Source organism: Neophocaena asiaeorientalis, unplaced genomic scaffold (assembly GCF_003031525.2).
Source record: "Neophocaena asiaeorientalis asiaeorientalis breed wild unplaced genomic scaffold, Neophocaena_asiaeorientalis_V1.1 scaffold71, whole genome shotgun sequence".
Lineage (NCBI taxonomy): Eukaryota > Metazoa > Chordata > Mammalia > Artiodactyla > Phocoenidae > Neophocaena > Neophocaena asiaeorientalis.
In genome coordinates, this window is record NW_020175439.1 from 1662866 (window position 1) to 1679961 (window position 17096).

The following is a 17096-nucleotide window of genomic DNA, read 5'->3' on the forward strand; positions in this document are numbered from 1 at the left end:
TAATATTCATTAATCCTGTGGAAATGTTGGGAAAATATTTGCAATTCAAATCACAAATTGCTGTTTTTTAATCTATAAAGAATCTTACTTTTTAAACAACTATAAACACAAGAACTATATGCTAACAATTTTAAAGACTTAGACCACATGGAAAGTTTCTTGAAAAATATATGTGTACCATATGAGATGTGGCTGAAGAAGAAATTAAAGTTTGAATAGTCCTGCAAATATTAAATATATTAAAGCAGTTGTTTAAAATCTTCCCACAAAGAAGAGATTAGATAATATGAGTAGTTAGAAAGATATATTTTTCTGTCAATCAGGAGAAAGGTCAGGGCTAACACACGTCCGTATGTTACTAGAGAACATGTAAAATAGAAAAATAACTATGAAAATAATTGTAAAAGCATTAAAACAAATCATGAGGTATATATTAACAAAAGCTATTGCTGTTCTGAAAGGCTCAGTTGGCAATTTGCCCAGCCTGGGCTGCTTGCATGCTGATGTGTTAAAGAGCTGTCCTTTGGGGCAGAGGTTGCTCCATCAGACCAATCATAAACCACTCCTTCACACTTCTGCCAGGAAGGAGGACCCCTTAGTAAGTAGCACTATAGAAATGAATGAATTATGATAGAGAAAATAAGGAAATGGAGTGGAAAGGAGATGTTTGCAAAGTTTTGGGTGTGTGAAAGTACTATTCCCAAAGATTTCTAGGTATTTTTGGTTTATAAGAAAGGTAAAGGTATCCCATTTTTCTATTTCGAGTATGTATTACATTTATTTTCAAAGCTCATCCCCATCTTTATTTTCAATAGGGCTCAATCATTTATTAGGCATCATTTTTAGGATACAGGATGAAGTTTAGTGGCTGAACTAGGTGCATAAACAAAGGGGGCTCAAGCCTCTTCCTACACGTAAATATCTCTTCGTCCGGTAGCACCATTGCAAAAAGTAACCTCATTGAACCACTTGAACAAATCTCAAAAGGAACTTCAACCACTCACCTGGACACAAGCTGGAGGCTCACTTGTCCAAACTGCATGTTCCTCAACTAAATATATTCTCTCATTATGGACAGCAACTCCAGATCCGTTTTGCCCTAAAGTAAAGAGAATTGAATAAAAAGAGAAGAAAAAGAAAACCCTATAGATAAATCAACAGATAAATGGGCAAAGAATTTGAACAGTTTACATAAAAGGAAATATAAATGGCTCTAAAACTTATAAGAAAAGATGTTTAATCTCATAATGAGAAAGGCAAAATAAGATTAAACTGAAACATCATGGTTAACCCCACAAACTGGAAAAGATCACAAAGCTTGGTAACACTGTATTAATGAGAGTGTGTTAAAGAGGCATTTTCATATACTGCTGATAGGAACATAAATTAGTACAACCTCTATGTAGGGTAATTTAGCAATATTCATCAAAATTACAAACACATATACTCTTAGAATCAATAATTCTACCTCTAGAAATTTATCCTATAGATTACTTACATACGTACAAAAAACTTACAACTCATTACATCAATGTAGAGTTGATTAAATAAATTATGAGGCATCCATTCAATGGAATACTATGCTGCTGAAGAAAGATGGGTAAAATTATTATTGATACAGAATTCATTCCAAGATATAGTTTAGTGAAAAAAATAAGCTTCAGAGTATATGGAAAATTATCATTTGCATAAAAACTGTGTGTACATTTGCACATATATGCATTGAAGCATATATAAGATACTGGTAATATTAGTTACCTCTGAGGAGGGGAATTAAGTTACTGGATAAGAGTTAAATAGAACTTATTATTGTCTACTCTTGTACTTTTGGAATTTTAAAACGTGAATGCACTAACTAGAAAGAAAAAGAGAGGGTATAAGCAATGTGTGTTTCTGTTGTTTACAACTATTATCTTTTCTGGGGAATTTGTGAATACTCTTAGCCAGGAGTGGCTAAGGGAAGTGTCCTGGGCCACTCTCTTCTTTTATTAACCCAGTTTTGGGTTATTTACCACCTTCTTCTGAGTCTCTCCCTATCTAAATTCCCATGATAGCCTGAGTCAGAGAGAGTTTCTGTGCAGCAAGGCTTTTAAGATTTCAAATAATTCTTTTGCTTAGTCACATGCAAACGCTCAAAAATTCATACTTTATACAGAAGTCTTCATAAAGTTCTAACTATATCTGCTTTTTAATTGCGTTTAACTTAAGGAGGTTTCTTTCTATTTGTTTCAGTCTTCCAAATTAGCAGTACTTCCCTTCTCTGGGATAATCCATGTTTTAATTTTTTTATAGCAATGAGACAAAAATTCAGGACTCTAAACAAACAGAAACTGGTTATTAATATGCCTTTTTATTTTCTATCAAATCCAGTGTCCAAACAATAATTATATTTATACATAGACTTTTCAGCTTTTTGCTGAAAGGTGGAAAACTTCAATTGTCCAAGCACTCTAGGCTCTGAGTTTCTGTGGCTTGCTCATGACTGAAAGTAGACTGTAGAGGGGGTATCAAAAACCTACAGGTAATCCCTGTAGGATATTTCTAGGCTATTGCTCTAGCAAATTGGAGGGATATTCTGACCCCTTACATTTTAAAAAATGTAATCTTTCATGAGGTAGAGATTGTAGCCTTCTAATGAAATTTACTTAAAATCTCCTGATGCCCTGTTAAGCCTCCACCAATGGCAAAGTCTCATTAGACCTGCCCATGCTAAAGCCTATTTGATATTAAAACAAAAGAAAAGGTCTCTGCCTAAGTAGATTAGGGAGACAAAATCAAGCAGTCCAGACTTCTAAACAAGGGGACTTTAAACATGGAATTTGCATATATTATTCATTCTCTCTCCATTCAAACAAGCAGATATTGCTCAGTGAACTGTGGCCTATGCTTAAAAACAATGGTTTTTAATATCCCTCTTTCCATGGCTGCCACCAGAAAAATTCCTGGCTCCACTGGGGATTTTCAGAGTAACACCCTCTCAACACTCTCCTTTCTCTAAAATGCCACTTGGAACTTTGTAAGTGGAATGGTTTCTTTGCCTCTATATGGCAAGTTTCCACTCAGTACAATCCATATCCGCTTCTCTGTTTGGCATTTTCTCTCTCATCTTAGCTTCTGGTTAAAAGAGTAACTTCCAGGTCAAATTTAATTTAATAAAGTATTAAACACTGTAAAGAAGTCATGGAATCACTTGTTGCCAATGGGGAGGGGGTTGGGGGGAGGAAAGGACTGGGAGTATGGGATTAGCAGATGTAAACTATTATATATAGGATGGATAAAAACAAGGTCCTATTGTATAGCACAGGGAATGATATGCAATATCCTGTGATTAAACCATAATGGAAAAGAATATTAAACAATAAAAAAGAATCGGGGCTTCCCTCGTGGCACAGTGGTTAAGAATCTGCCTGCCAATGCAGGGGACACAGGTTCGAGCCCTGGTCCTGGAAGATCCCACATGCCGTGGAGCAACTAAGCCCATGCACCACAACTACTGAGCCTGTGCTCTAGAGCCTGCGAGCCACAACTACTGAGCCCACACGCCTAGAGCCCGTGCTCCACAACAACAGAAGCCACCAGCATGAGAAGCCCGCGCACTGCAACAAAGAGTAGCCCCTGCTCGCCACAACTACAGAAAGCCTGCATGCAGCAACAAAGACCAAACACAGCCAAAAAAATAAAATAAAATAAAATAAGGGCTTCCCTGGTGGCGCAGTGGTTGGGAGTCTGCCTGCTGATGCAGGGGACGCGGGTTCGTGCCCCGGTCTGGGAGGATCCCACGTGCCGCGGAGCGGCTGGGCCCATGGGCCATGGCCGCTGGGCCTGCGCATCCGGAGCCTGTGCTCCGCAGCGGGAGAGGCCGCAGCGGTGAGAGGCCCGCATACTGCAAATAAATAAATTAATTAAATAAAATAAAATTGAAGAAAAAGAATGTCTCTATGTGTATAACTGAGTCACTTTGCTGTACAGCAGGGACTGGCACAACATTGTAAATCAACTCTACTTCAATTTAAAAATATAAAATTTTTTTAAGAAGTAAAGAAGTCATGGGATCTATGTTGTACCCTGTGTAACACTATTAAGCACCCTCTATTCCACTTGGCTATGGCTACCTTGAGTTTTGTGATTAAAATGTTCTAAGTGTCCTCATGTTCTATAATGTGATCATCTGCTCTTTGAGTCATATCATTTTCCACCTTGATTTAGTGCCTTTGTCCCTCCATGTCCATGTCTGCATTTTGTTTATGAGTGGGTGGTGTTCCTCTCATCCCTGGATGAACACTTAGGAGGGTCTCATTACCATTCTGACCACTCTAAGGTACTACAATGAATAGTGTCATTTTAAACATAAATGTGGTCTCGATTCAGAAATTAGAATATCCTTATTCAGAAATAATCACAACTCTTAACTTCACTTAATGTCCATACCTGCTTTTCTTAAACTGGAAAAAGAAGTATTTTAATAGCCTTTTCAGATAATTGTGGATATTCTTTGATACTATGCCAAAACTTGATAATTAATAGTTTCTTTTTCTTTTAACATCTTTATTGGAGTATAATTGCTTTACAATGGTGTGTTAATTTCTGCTGTATAACAAAGTGAGTCAGCTATACGTATACATATAGCTCCATATCCCCTCCCTCTTACGTCTCACTCCCACCCTCCCTATCCCACCTCTATAGGTGGTCACAAAGCACCGAGCTGATCTCCCTGTGCTATGCTGCTGCTTCCCACTAGCTATCTGTTTTACATTTGGTAGTGTATATATGTCCATGCCACTCTCTCACTTCGTCCCAGCTTACCCTTCCCCCTCCCCATATCCTCAAGTCCATTCTCTATGTCTGCATCTTTATTCCTGTCCTGCCCCTAGGTTCTTCAGAATCTTTTTTTTCCCTTTGATTCCATATATATGTGTTAGCATATGGTATTTGTTTTTCTCTTTCTGACTTACTTCACTCTGTACGACAGACTCTAGGTCCATCCACCTCACTACAAATAACTCAATTTCATTTCTTTTTATGGCTGAGTAATATTCCATTGTACATATGTGCCACATCTTCTTTATCCATTCATCTGTTGATGGACACTTAGGTTGCTTCAATGTCCTGGCTATTGTAAATACTGCTGCAATGAATACTGTGGTACATGACTATTTCTGAATTATGGTATTCTCAGGGTATGTGCCCAGTAGTGGGATTGCTGGGTCATACAGTAGTTCTATTTTTAGTTTTTTAAGGAACCTCCATACTGTTCTCCATAGTGGCTGTATCAATTTACATTCCCACCAACAGTGCAAGAGGGTTCCCTTTTCTTCACACCCTCTCCAGCATTTACTGTTTGTAGATTTTTTGATGATGGCCATTCTGACTGCTGTGAGGTGATATCTCATTGTAGTTTTTTGGTTTTTGTTTTTTTTTTTTTGCTGTACGTGGGCCTCTCACTGTTGTGCCCTCTCCCATTGCGGAGCACAGGCTCCAGACGCGGAGGCTCAGTGGCCATGGCTCACGGGCCCAGCCACTCTGTGGCATGTGGGATCTTCCCGGACCGGGGCATGAACCCGTGTCCCCTGCATCGGCAGGCGGACTCTCAACCACTGCGCCACCAGGTAAGCCCCTCATTGTAGTTTTGATTTGCATTTCCATGATGATTAGTCATGTTGAGATCCTTTCATGTGTTTCTTAACAATCTGTGTATCTTCTTGGAAGAAATGTCTATTTAGGTCTTCTGCTCATTTTTGGATTGGGTTGTTTCTTTTTTTCATATTGAACTGCATGAGCTGCGTGTATATTTTGGAGATTAATCCTTTGTCAGTTGCTTCATTTGTAAATATTTTCTCCCATTCTGAGGGTTGTCTTTTTGTCTTGTTTATGGTTTCCTTTGCTGACAAAAGCTGTTAAGTTTCATTAGGTCCCATTTGTTTATTTTTGTTTTTATTTCCATTTCTCTAGGAGGTGGGTCAAAAAGGATTTTGCTGTGTTATATGTCATAGAGTGTTCTGCCTGTGTTTTCTTCTAAGAGTTTTATAGTGTCTGGTCTTACATTTAGGTCTTTAATCCATTTTGAGTTTATTTTTGTGTATGGTGTTAAGGAGTGTTCTAATTTCATTCTTTTACATGTAGCTGTCCAGTTTTCCCAGCACCACTTATTGAAGAGGCTGTCTTTTCTCCATTGTATATTCTCGCCTCCTTTATCAAAAATAAAGTGACCATATGTGTGGGGAGTTATCCCCGGACTTTCTATCCTGTTCCATTGATCTATATTTCTGTTTTGGTGCCAGTACCATACTGTCTTGATTACTGTAGCTAGAAGTATAGCATGAAGTCAGGGATCCTGATTCCTCCAGCTCCATTTTTCTTTCTCAAGATTGCTTTGGCTATTCAGGGTCCTTTGTGTTTCCATACACTTTGGGAAATTTTTTGTTCTAATTCTATGAAGAATGCCATTGGTAGTTTGATAGGGATTGCATTGAATGTGTAGTTTCCTTTGCGGAGTACAGTCATTTTCAAAATATTGATTCTTTCAATCCAAGAACATGGTATATTTTTCCATCTGTTTATATCATCTTTGATTTCTTTCATCAGTGTTTTATAGTTTTCTGAGTACAAGTCTTTTGCCTCCTTAGGTAGGTTTACTCATACGCATTTTATTCTTTTTGTTGCAGTGGTAAATGGGAGTGTTTCCTTAATTTCTCTTTCTGTTTTTTCATTGTTAGTGCGTAGCAATGCCAGAGATTTATGCGCATTAATTTTGTATCCTGCAAACTTACCAAATTCACTGATTAGTTCAAGTAGTTTTCTGGTAGCATCTTTATGATTCTCCATGTATAGTATCATGTCATCTGCAAACAGTGACAGTTTTACTTCTTCTTTTCCTGTTTGGATTCCTTTTATTTATTTATTCCCTTTTATTTTTTTTTTTCCTCTCTGACTGCTGTGGCTAAAACTTCCAAAACTATGTTGAATAATAGTGGTAAACTATAATCTCTTAAAATATTTTCTCAGTCCCTTTCTTTTTCTCTTCTTCTTCTGGGACCCCTATAATTCGAATGTTGGTGCATTTAATATTGTTTCAGAGGTCTCTGAAACTGTCCTCAATTCTTTTCATTCCTTTTCCTTTATTCTGCTCTGCAGTATTTATTTCCACTATTTCATCTTCCAGGTCACTTATCCGTTCTTCTGCCTCAGTTATTCTGCTATTCATTCCTTCTAGAGAATTCTTTATTTCATTAATTGTGCTGTTCATCATTGTTTGTTTGCTCTTTTCTTCTTCTAGGTCCTTGTTAAACATTCCTTGTATTTTCTCCAGTCTTTTTTTTTTGGTGGGGGTGGGGACACAGGCTTAGTTGCTCTGTGGCATGTGGGATCTTCCTGGGAACCTGTGTCCCCTGCATTGGCAGGCATATTCTTTTTTTTTTTTTAACTTTTGAATTTTATTTTTTTATACAGCAGGTTCTTATTAGTTATCCATTTTATACACATTAGTGTATGTCAATCCCAGTCTCCCAATTCACCACACCACCACCCTCCCTGCCACTTTCCTCCATTGGTGTCCATACGTTTGTTCTCTACATCTGTGTCTCTATTTCTGCCCTGCAAACCAGTTCATCTGTACCATTCTTCTAGGTTCCATATATATGCGTTTATATACAATATTTGTTTTTCTCTTTCTGACTTACTTCACTCTGTATGACAGGCTCTAGATCCATCCATGTCTCTATAAATGACTCAATTTTGTTCCTTTTTATGGCTGACAAATATTCCATTGTATATATGTACCACATCTTCTTTATCTATTCATCTGTCGATGGACATTTAGGATGTTTCCATGTCCTGGCTTTTGTAAATAGTGCTGCAATGAACATTGGGGTGCATGTGTCTTTTTGAATTATGGTTTTCCCTGGGTATAGGCCAGGCAGTGGTATTGCTGGGTCATATGGAAATACTATTTTTACTTTTTTAAGGAACCTCCATACTGTTGTTCTCCATAGTGGCTGTATCAATTTACATTCCCACCAACAGTGCAAGAGGGTTCCCTTCTCTCCACAACCCCTCCAGCATTTGTTGTGTGTAGATTTTCTGATGATGCCCATTGTACTGGTGTGAGGTGATACCTCATTGTAGTTTTGATTTGCATTTCTCTAATAATTAGTGATGTTGAACAGTTTTTCATGTGCTTCTTGGCCATCTGTATGTCTTCTTTGGAGAAAAGTCTATTTAGGTCTTCTGCTCATTTTTGGATTGGGTTGTTTGTTTTTTTAATATTGAGCTGCATGAGCTGTTTATATATTTTGGAGATTAATCCTTTGTCCATTGATTTGTTTGCAAATATTTTCTCCCATTCTGAGGGTTGTCTTTTTATCTTGTTTGTAGTTTCCTTTCCTTTGCAAAAGCTTTTAAGTTTCATTAGGTCCCATTTGTTTATTTTTGTGTTTTTTCCATTACTCTAGGAGGTGGATCAAAAAAGATCTTGCTGTGATTGATGTCAAAGAGTGTTCTTCCTATGTTTTCCTCTAAGAGTTTTATAGTGTCTGGTCTTACGTTTAGGTCTTTAATCCATTTTGAGTTTATTTTTTGTATAGTGTTAAGGAGTGTTCTAATTTCATTCTTTTACATGTAGCTGTCCAGTTTTCCCAGCACCACTTATTGAACAGGCTGTCTTTTCTCCACTGTATATTCTTGCCTCCTTTATCAAAGATAAGGTGACCATATGTGTGTGGGTTTATCTCTGGGCTTTCTATCCTGTTCCATTGATCTATATTGCTGTTTTTGTGCCAGTACCATATTGTCTTGATTACTGTAGCTTTGCAGTATAATCTGAAGTCAGGGAGTCTGATTCCTCCAGCTCTGTTTTTTTCCCTCAAGACTCCTCTGGCTATTTGGGGTCTTTTTTGTCTCCATACAAATTTTAAGATTTTTTGTTCTGTAAAAAATGCCATTGGTAATTTGATAGGGATTGCATTGAATCTGTAGATTGCTTTGGGTAGTATAGTCATCTTCCCAATGTTGATTCTTCCAATCCAAGAACATGGTATATCTCTCCAACTATTCATATCATCTTTAATTTCTTTCATCAGTGTCTTATGGTTTTATGCATACAGGTCTTTTGTCTCCCTAGGTAGGTTTGTTCCTAGGTATTTTGTTCTTTTTGTTGCAATGGTAAATGGGAGTGTTTCCTTAATTTCTCTTGCAGATTTTTCATCATTAGTGTATAGGAATGCAAGAGATTTCTGTGCATTAATTTTGTATCCTGAAACTTTACCAAATTCATTGATTAACTCTAGTAGTTTTCTGGTGGCATGTTTAGGATTTTTAAGTATAGTATCATGTCATCTGCAAACACTGACAGTTTTACTTCTTCTTTTCCAATCTGTATTCATTTTATTTCTTTTTCTTCTCTGATTGCCATGACTAGGACTTCAAAACTATGCTGAATAATAGTGTTGAGAGTGGACATCCTTGTCTTATTCCTGATCTTAGAGGAAATGCTTTCAGTTTTTCACCATTGAGAATGGTGTTTGCTTTGGGTTTGTCATATATGGCCTTTATTATGTTGAGGTAGGTTCCCTCTATGCCCACTTTCTGGAGAGTTTTTATCATAAATCAGTGTTGAAGGCCTCATAGAATGAGTTTGGGAGTGTTCCTTCCTCTGAAAGTTTTTGGAAGAGTTTGAGAAGGATGGGTGTTAGCTCTTCTCTAAATGTTTGATAGAATTCACCTGCGAAGCCATCTGGTCCTGGACTTTTGTTTGTTGGAAGATTTTTAATCACAGTTTCAATTTCAGTGCTTGTGATTGGTCTGTTCATATTTTCTATTTCTTCCTGGTTCAGTCTTGGAAGGTGACACCTTTCTAAGAATTTGTCCATTTCTTCCATATTTTCCATTTTATTTTCATAGAGTTGCTTGTAGTAGTCTCTTAGGATGCTTTGTATTTCTGCAGTGTCTGTTGTAACTTCTCCTTTTTCATTTCTAATTTTATTGATTTGAGTCCTCTCCCTCTTTTTCTTGATGAGTCTGGCTAATGGTTTATCAATATTGTTTATCTTCTCAAGGAACCATCTTTTTGTTTTATTGATCTTTGCTGTTGTTTTCTTTGTTTCTATTTCATTTATTTCTGCTCTGATCTTTATGATTTCTTTCCTTCTGCTAACTTTGGGTTTTGTTTGTTCTTCTTTCTCTAGTTCCTTTAGGTGTAAGGTTAGATTGTTTATTTGTGTTGTTAGTTGCTACTTGACGTAGGCTTGTATTGCTATAAACTTCCCTCTTAGAACTGCTTTTGCTGCATCTCATAAGTTTTGGATCGTCATGTGTTCATTGTAATTTGTCTCTAGGTATTTTTTGATTTCTTCTTTGATTTCTTCAGTGATCTCTTGGTTATTTAGTAATATATGCAACCTCCATGTGTTTGTGTTTTTTATGTTTTTTCCCTGTAATTGATTTCTAATCTCATAGCATTATGGTCAGAAAATATGCTTGATATGATTTCAATTTTCTTAAATCTACTGAGGCTTGATTTGTGATCCAAGATATGATCTATCCTGGAGAATGTTCCATGCACACTTGCAAAGAAAGAGTAATCTGCTGTTTTTGGATGGAATGTTCTATAAATATCAATTAAATCTATCTGGTCCATTGTGTCATTTAAAGCTTGTGTTTCCTTTTTAATTTTTTGTTTGGATGATCTGTCCATTGGTGTAAGTGAAGTGTTAAAGTCCCCCACTGTTACTATGTTACTGTCTATTTCCTCTATTATAGCTGTAAGCATTTGCCTTATGTATTGAGGTGCTATGTCCAAGATTTTGGATCATCTTTACTATCATTACCCTGAATTCTGTTTTAGGTAGACTGCCTATTTCCTCTTCACTTTTTTGGTCCCATGGGTTTTTACCTTGCTCCTTCATCTGCTGTGTATTTCTCTGTCTTCTCATTTTGCTTATCTTACTGTGTTTGGGGTCTCCTTTTCACAGGCTGCAGGTTCATAGTTCCCGTTGTTTTTGGTGTCTGCCTCCAGTGGGTAAGGTTGGTTCAGTGGGTTGTGCAGGCTTCCTGGTGGAGGGGAGTGGTGCCTGTGTTCTGGTGGATGAGGCTGGATCTTGTCTCTCTGGTGAGTAGGACCACGTCCAGTGGTGTGTTTTGGGGGTGTCTGTGAACTTATTATGATTTTATTCAGCCTTTCTGCTAATGGGTGGGGTTGTGTTCCTGTCTTGCTAGTTGTTTGGCATGGGGTGTCCAACACTGAAGCTTGCTGGTCATTGAGTGGAGCTGGGTCTTAGCGTTGAGACGGAGATCTCTGGGTGAGCTCTCGCTGATTGATATTATGAGGGACCGGGAGGCCTCTGGTGGACCAATGTCCTAAACTCGGCTCTCCCACCTCAGAGGCTCAGGACTCCCACCTGGCTGGAGCACCAAGACCCTGTCAGCCACACAGCCAGGTTCATGGGGAGTTTCTTGCCTTTTGGGAAGTCTGAGGTCTTCTGTCAGTGTTCAGTGGGTGTTCTGTAGTTGTTCCACATGTAGATGTATTTTTGATGTATTTGCGGGGAGAAAGGTGATCTCCATGTCTTACTCCTCCACCGTCTTGAAGGTCCTCCTGACAATTAATAGCTTCTTAAATGTTAGTTACAGTATGGGATGTGAAACCATACAAGTGAACATTCATAGTGTTACATTAGAGTCCATTATGCCTGTTTTTAGTTTTATTTTATTTTATTTTATTTTATCCGTTTATTTTTGGCCATGTCCCATGGCCTGCAAGATCTTTGTTCCCCAACTAGGTATTGAACCTGGGCCTTGGCAGTGAAAGCACCGAGTCCTAACCACTGGACTGCCAGGGAATTTCCCCAATGGATATTTTTATAAATCATGCATTAATCATTTGGAGAATATTAGTTCACTGAATGATATAGATTTTCCAAATATTGACATATTATACAATATCAAAAATCACATCAGTTACCATCATCACAAATCTCATCAGGAAAACCTTTAAATATGTTGAAGCTATCAAGTTTATGGTGGTAAATACAACTCTTCTAAAGTTCTACTTTTTGGTTGAAAGCTCAAATTTTATTATTGGCAACAAATATTTTCAGTTGTTTTCCTTGAAATGACAATCCTGCTTCATTCATTTGAGAAAACGTTCACCAAAAATGCAAGTCTGACTAATCATAGTTGTCCATTTATCAGTTGTTTCAAGTAAAAATGCTTCATGGGAAAAAAACCTGCTAATTCAGCCCCCAACTCAAATAATTGCCTAAGTGCTTTCCCTCAAAACAGAACAGCATCTAGAAGTGGACAGCTCTCCCCATGAAATCTTTATTCTTTTTGCCTTTTCACTACTTGCTTTTTTTCTCCATTGATGCACAGGAAGACAATGGTCCTTATCTCTGGCAACTTAATCTACTGCTAAGGCCATAGATACACAACGAAAGTCCCTAGATTGTCTTGCTAAGGTGGCTTTTAGATAATAGAATTGCTTTAGATTACTAACTGGCTGAACAAGGAGGAGTGTGTCCCATAGCAAATTCCCTCTGTTGTACCTGGATCAACACCTCTGGTATTGTAGCAAATACAAGAAATTAACAAGATACTTGGCTAAAACCAAGTGGTGCTCCTTCAGGTACTTTCTTTGATTTATTTGATTCCAACGAGTTTGTTTCATGGGGACCCTAGCTAAGGAGTATACTTCAGTCTCTTTGTATTATTCTCCTAATAGTGATCATTGTAGTCTCCCTGGTGCACTATATTCCTTCAAAGTTCTTAAATGCATGTTCACAGCCATCAGCAGTACCTCAGATGGTCTCACTGCACTTGGAGAAACAGAAACGAGATGAACACCTAAAATAATTCTTCCACATATCTGATATCATAACATGAGTTTCACAATGAGACAACAGCTGCTTAACTTTGATGGTGCTTGAGAGTGGTGCTAATACTAAATTTATGGTCCATCTCTCATGTATAAGAGGATGACCAAAAGGGGGAAATTGTTTAATTAGTTAAACATGGAGGCCATTGGACTGAAGTGGCTCTAATGCCATGGCAGCCTCTGTAAGCAAACCAAAATCTAAGCCTGTAAATGCCTCAGGGCTACAAAATCAAAACACTAAGGGCAGCCAATCACAAACAGCCAACTAGGCTTTAAGCTAAGCCAATCAATAATTTCCTTTACTTTGCTTCTGCTTTTTCTCTATAAAAAGTCCTTTCCTGAGCTCCTGACAGTGGAGCATTCCTAACCACTTCCAGTTTGGTGCTGCCCAATTTCATTCGATTTTCCCTCAAATAAACTTTTAAAATTAAAAAAAGAAAAAAAAGGAAGCCCAGACGGGAGGAGGAGCCCCATACTGAGGGGGGTGAGCTGAGGGGAATGAGGCAATTATGCATATCCATATTCAGAAATAATCACAATTCTTAATTTCATTTAATGTCTATACCTGCTTTTAATACAAGGTCCAATATACACATGCTGAATTAATTTCCTGTTGCTGCAATAACAAAGTATCACAACTTAGTGGTTTAAAACAACACAGATTTCTTATCTTACAGTTCAGTAGGTCAGAAGTCTGACATAGGTCTCAATGTGCTAAAATAAAAGTATTGGCAGGGCTATGTTCCTTTCTGGAGGCCCAGAAAAGAATCGAGTTCCTTGCATTCTTCATTTTCTAGAGGATAACTTCATTCCTTAACCCATAACCCCTTCCCTCATCCTCAAAACCAATAATATCAATTTCCCTCACCATTCTACCATCATCACATGCTTTCTCTCTGACCACAGCTGAGAAATGTTCTCCAATTTTAAGGACTCATGATTAGATTGGGCCCACCTTAATAATCCAGGGTAGTTCCCCGTCTCAAGGTTTGTAGCCTAGTCACATCTGCAAAGTCCCCACATCACGTGTTCAAGCCAGCATCATCTCTTACCTGTATCTCACCTGGATTATTATTATATAAATATATTATATTATAACTGTTCAAATTATCCTCACAGCAAGATAAAAAGTTTTGTTTTGCACATTTTAAGTTTGATATTCTTGTTATACAATCAAGAGGATTTCAAATAGTTTTCTGGTATATATATGAATCTTCAATTCTGGAGTTCAGAATTGGAGTTTTGATTGGAGATATGAATTTAGGACACATCACTGTATACATGGCATTTAAAATCACAGGGCTGGAAGAGATCACCAAAGGAGTAGAGCTACAAAAGAGGCTGAGAACTGAGTCCTAGGGTATTTTAACAAGGAAAAAAATCATCAAAGACTACTAGTCTATCAATGAAAGTGAGGAAAACTAGGAGCTTGTGGCTTTCTGGAAGAAAGTATTTTAGGAAGAATCAAGTAATCCTCTATGTCAAATGCTGTTGAGAAGTTGAACAGTATGAAAACTGAATATGAGCATTGTCAATGGATTTGGCAAGATGGAAGTAGTGATTTCAACAAGAGCAGTTTCAGAGAAGTAGGTACAAAAGCCTGATTGCAGTGTGTGGCAGCTCTGGAAATGTGTCACTTAGATCTCTGGCTGCAGGGAGCATAGCTGACTGACAGCCCCAGCTGCAGTCCCTGTAAATCCATCACTGGATTTGTGCTCAAACCAAGCTTTCTGCTGGCAACCCCTAGCCAGTGATTGAACCTGGAGAGGTGTTAGTGCAGGTCCATTCCTGTGAGAGACAGGATTCTTCTAATAGGTAACTTAAGTTTAAGGAATTCCCATTAGCCTCACCAAAACTTTCTTAGAATTGAGCTGCAGTCTGAGGTTCTTCCTAATCCTCCTTCCATCCCCTCTCCTTTCTGATGTAGGCATCAGACCTATATAACTGTCTAACGGCTCTTCCCAACTACTTCGGCTCTCTCCCTTTATCGTTCACAGACATTTCTCCCAATAAATCTCTTACCCATCTGATCCCATTTGGGTATCTACTTGTCAGAGTACTTTAACACAGAGTAGGTTAAATAAAAAATAGGAGGAAACAAACACTATAAAGAGGAGCAGAAAAATTACACCTGGTGAGGGAACATGAGGTCTAGGTTTGCTGTTGTTGTGATGTTGTGTAGATATGAGCTATTACATGTTTGCATGTTGACCAGAATTATCCCATAGAGAAGGAAAAACTAATGATGTAGGAGACAGAAGATAATTCTAGAAACAAAGTGCTTAAGTAGACAAACAGGTTCGGGATCCAGTACACAAAGAGAGAGGTCACCAGCTCCAGCATCTTTTCCTCTGTATCTCCCTGTTGGGTTATACCCCACAGGCCTACAAGACTTGTGGCTGTCCAGCCTCAAGACCAAATAAAGAGCCTGGAGACAATGACAGAGACATCAATGGTTTTTTTGGATAGGGGGATCTTACACATCCAAGAAAAAGGTCCTGGAGTGATACCCCACTGTGTACAACAGACAGCACCCAGGACGTGGCAACAGTCTTCACAAGTTGGGGGAGAAGGAGGCAACAATTTATAGGGGGAATTGATATTAGGTTGGCTCATCAGTTACCAGGGAAACCAGCAGCTGGGCCAGGGCAAGCATGTAGGCAGTTACTGATTAAGCCCTATGATTAAGAGGATTGATTGGATAATCATGTGAGTGAAGCAGGGACTGGTCAAGCAGGGGATGTACAGAGAGCAAGAGAACAGCCATTTTAAATGGCCTGACCAGTCACTCCCCCATAGTTCATCCAGCTCTTCAAAGCCAGAAATACACCTTCCAGGGTAGAAGTAGTTTGTAATGTTCTTTAACACACATTATCTCATTTGATCCTCACAACTATACATGAATTGGCAGGCATTAGCATCATATGTATAAAAGGTAAGAAAACTAAAATTCAAAGAGCTTAAGTGAATTTCCAGGGTTTCTATGATTGGGAAAGAATAGACCTGAGAGTTAAAACTTTGTCTTCTGATTCCAAGTTTAGTATTCATTTTATTACTACACCCTGCTGCCTCTAAGAAAACACGAGAGGTTGGATGGAGGGTATAAAGAACAGGGTGGGCAGGGGATAATTATACCAGAGTTGAAAGTCAGTGTAGGGGAGAATTGGAGCTCATATTCAGGAGCCCAGACCTACTGAGTAAACACATCCATCAGCAAATGTGAAATAGAATGGGAGTCCTTCTGACTGACAGATCATTCTGAAGATATGAGCCAGCAAATACAAAATCCAAGTGTGTAGCAACAAGACAGATGCCGGGATACTGCAGACCAGAACAAGAAGGCTCAAAGCTGAGAGCAGGAAGGAATAGTTGGGAGAATTTCTGACGCCCTAGAGCAGTGCTTCAGGCATTTTTATAGGGTGCCACACTTAGGCCGTAGATTGGAAGGGAATCATTAAGGATTCTGAGTTAGCAGGGATGTAGGCGTGTTAGAATTCAAAGATAACTGAATTCAAAGTTTTCTGTCATGGGAGACCATATGGATGCACTCAAGAATACTAAGAGAGAAGCGGGGGGATTGAGGGAAGGTTGTGATAGAGGCAGATGACTAATTCCTCCTGATATACTGATGATGTTTGGGATGGGGGAAGATTCCTCTCTGATCTGAGGGGAAATATTTGATTAGTTTAATGAAGAGGTAAAACTGGTATCATGTCTTTAAGTCCTTAGTCATGGGAAGGATGGAAAAGAGGAGGCTTAGGTAGGCCCTGGGTATCAGGAAGGAACAGGTCTTTTATTTTTTCCTGAATTCCTTGATCACAATGGTGAATAATACAACTTTCCTGACTTGTTAAAACTTTAGAATGCTTAATTTTCATGTTCTTGTCCAAAACATCATCTTTTTTTGCAAAAATTATATCTGCTTTTTCCATTATAGGGACAGAAATAACAATAGTTCCCACTTCACATTACACAGCCTTCCTGTACATAAAACCCAGTCAGTTCTACCAACCCATCTCTCCCTATCTTTCTCCCCCTCTCCTCCTCTTTTCCTCTCCTCCTCTCATTCCCTTCCTCTGCCTCTGTCTCTGTCTCTCTCCTATAAGCATTCTCTAGAATGTAAGGTTTGACCTTATAGTTTTTTTCATAAACTCTATCTTCCTTATGAAGGGAGGATCAGTCATTAAGGATGAATAGTGGAGAAAGAGAGTCAAGAAATCTCAAGATCCAC